The sequence below is a fragment of the Nanorana parkeri genome, unplaced genomic scaffold, assembly GCF_000935625.1.
Source record: "Nanorana parkeri isolate BGI_ZX_2015 unplaced genomic scaffold, ASM93562v1 scaffold1494, whole genome shotgun sequence".
Lineage (NCBI taxonomy): Eukaryota > Metazoa > Chordata > Amphibia > Anura > Dicroglossidae > Nanorana > Nanorana parkeri.
Genome location: NW_017307762.1, coordinates 258,990 through 262,266, shown reverse-complemented (window position 1 = coordinate 262,266; position 3,277 = coordinate 258,990). Strand labels below are relative to the sequence as shown.

Sequence of the window (3,277 nt, the reverse complement as noted above, 5' to 3'; positions counted from 1 at the left end):
CTTCTTCGGGACGCAGAAGCGATCTGGCGACAGGTAAGTCGCCAGGATCGCTTCTGTTGTAAAGCCGACAGTCGGCTCTACAAGTTTAAACAGAGTCCCGGCGACAAAAGTCGCCGGGAGTCTGTTTAAACAGCCCCGATGCCCGCGACATACACTGTACGTCGTCAGTCACGAAGGGGTTAAAGATGTATTTTGGCCAGACTAGCTTGTTAGTAGGATCCCTTCATTAGTTGCCCTGCAATGAGTTGATTGTGAGAATTGAATACAAAGATGCATAGAGCATCCTCTGAAAATGTTTAAAAAGTTGTTACAAGACAAACTTTGCTGCCATTATTAAGTACAATTATGTACATAAGCTTTAAAAGCTGATTTTAAACAGTGGATTTTTTTTTATTTTTTTTTTTACATTTTACTTGTGTATTATGTATTCAATGTTTAAAAAATGCATAGAAATTACATACTAGCTTAAACTTGCACACTAATTTAAAAATAATAATTATCAATCTGTGCCTTCATTCTAGGACCCTCACTCTGATCATTTTGAAGAAAAGGAATGGACATTCCAAGTTGAAGGGGTAAATATAACTTAGAAGTCACCCTGTTACACATTCAGCCCACATATGCTAAACACGGCTTCACAGTATACCACTAAATCTCACCCCCTTACAGCTAAGAAATATGGTAAAACAAGTTGTCAGGGAACTACAATCTCTCTCAGAGCGAAACAGCAATATCACAGGCCGCACAAACAGGTTGCACAGCTGGTGAAATACATTTTGAAAAACTTTATTTAGCGTAGTAACAAGATCTGGAGTACATGCTGTAGTCCTCATCTAGGCACTTCCACTCTTACACATTTCATCCATATGGGCTTAGTCATACAGACCACCTCTTGGTCTCGACAATCAAACCCATTGGGGTAGTGCCAAGGTGGGGACTGCAGCGTGTAATCCAGATTATTGCAATATTTTCAGATGAGAGTTGTGGTGGCTGCTGATTGTAATACCCTGATTTGTCTTGTTTTGCCATATTTTCTAGCTGAAGGGGTGTAACATTTAGGTTTTAATGTTGTGAAGCTTTTTTAGTAGTTGAATATATAAGCTGAATGTGCTCTTGTAGCATTGTGTTATTCATTCAGTTATGTTGGAGAACTGGTTGTGCTCTCACACACACCAGTGACGATTACATCTGCTAGTAACTCGCTTTGATCTGTTTGTTTGTTTTTTAATTATTAAGGTTGTTTAAAATGGTATTAAACTTTCAAACAAATATACAATGCCCAGCAAAATATTTCTTTACTTTTTTCCCCAAGCACTTAGTCATCGTGTTTCCAAACATCTGGCTCCAATTCTTTCACATTACATTACAGTACAGTACCATTACATTAAGCAGTGCCTTCGGGGGACAGCGGTTGGTGAAGTATGGTACTGGAGTGCTCCCTGTCACTGCACCAGCCGGAGGGAGTCCCCTGCATCCCCTGATACAGTATGTCCCTGCAGGCTGATACCATCTCTCCTGCTCTTCAAGTTCCCCCTCACATGCTACCACCAAACTAGGTCTTATTTTCGGGGTAGGTCTTATATTACAGGAATCTTGAGAAATAGTGCTAGGTCTTACTTTCGGGGAAACAGGGTATTAATACACATGCACTTTAGGGGCGGGGGATTTAAAAAAAAATTATTGTTACATTTATTTTATTTTATTTCATTTTCTTTTTTACTTAATTGCTATCCAATAGGGGAGCTTACAAGCCCTCTATGTGATAGCATACTAGTGGTGACAGGTACTCTTTAGGGTGACATTAGGGGATGCCATACGTTGGTGGCAGCTAATGGGTTAAGTAAGACTTACAGGTTTGGCCCTTCTACAGCTTATGAAAGGAGAGTGGGAAGCGGAAGAGTGATAAGCTCATCTTTGTCACTCTGTTCATTCCTCCTATTGGCATGCTCCTTGAACTGGAGTATAACTGACTTGCCCCTTGAGCTGATTCTCCCTCTCTGAATCAGAGCTCTGCTGCAAAGGGACTGCAAGACACTGATACCAAGTCAAATTCAGGTACTTACACTACTTGTATTTAAAAAAAGTACTAATAACAATTTATTCATGAATATAGAGCTGCATACATCTGTTCAGCTTTATTACTGAATTTGAATCCTAAAACCTCACCTCTTGCTCAATATGAAAATACTCTTTAAGCACTAACACAGACCTTAACTCTAACACCCCTGGAGATGCAGACATCATTATTAGGGATGCACCGATACCAATACCAGCATTGGTATCAGTGCCGATACAGAGTATTTGGGCGAGTACACGTACTTGCCCAAATGCTCCCGATGCCTATCCCGATACCGGAACTTCCAGTATCAGGAAGGCGGGCGGCAAGTCATTGCACACCGCCCAGCTTCCTGATTGACCAGGGAGCATGGAGCCGGCTTCCCGGCCAATCAAGAAGACAGGAGGCGTGAAATGACTCGCCGCCCAGCTTCCTGGTGACGAGGTAGCATGGAGTCGGTTTCCCGGCCAGTCAGGAAGCCGGGCACCATGTAGTGACTCGCTGCCTGGCTTCCTGATTGGTCTGGAAGCTGGCCAATCAGGAAGCTAGGCAGTGAGTCATTACCCGCAACCCGGCTTCCTGATTGGCCAGAAAGCCGGCTCCATGCTGGAGCACAGAGGCGGCTTACCGGCTAATTGGGATTGGTTCCTTAATGGGACTATCGGTATTGTCGAGTACCGGAAAAAAAATAACGGTACTCTTATTCGGTGCATCCCTAATAATTATTAAGATCTCAGTGCTGGCAAATACCGATCCATTAAATTAATTCCACAGTATTTTACTAAAGCAGTATCCTAGTTTGAGCCAAAATAATCCCATACTTCAGGGCTCAAAATTTCCACTCGCCTGCTCGCATTTGGCGAGTGGAAATGCAGTGCAGGCGAGTGGAAATTCCTGTCAGGCTTGCGGTCTCAGACCGCATACCTGACTCGTGGGAGCAGCTGCTCCTGCTGGTCTGTCTCCCTTCCATTCGGCCGGAGCTCTTCACTGAGCTCTGGGTCGAAAACGAAGTGATTAGTAAGGTCTGCAGACCTTACTAATCACACTAGATCACCAGGGATCTGCCTGCTTGCCTCACTGCCGAAAGACAAGCAGGTGAGGGGGCTTCATTGTTTCATTTTACAATGTGGGGGCAGGAAACAAGGGGAGGGGATTATGTTATGTGTGGGGGGGCATGGAACAAGGGAAGGGGATTATTATTTTATGTGGGGGGGGGCAGGG

General features: G+C 43.8%; 1 protein-coding gene across 1 annotated transcript in view; it reads left to right on the top strand.

The window, feature by feature from the left end:
• Nucleotides 1–3,277, top strand: part of LOC108798516 (EH domain-binding protein 1-like) — a 104,394-nt gene that overhangs the window by 4,411 nt on the left and 96,706 nt on the right. The window contains exon 2 of the mRNA XM_018570278.1: nt 522–575. The gene's annotated coding sequence lies outside the window, so the exon portion shown is untranslated. The remainder of the gene's footprint in view (nt 1–521; nt 576–3,277) is intronic.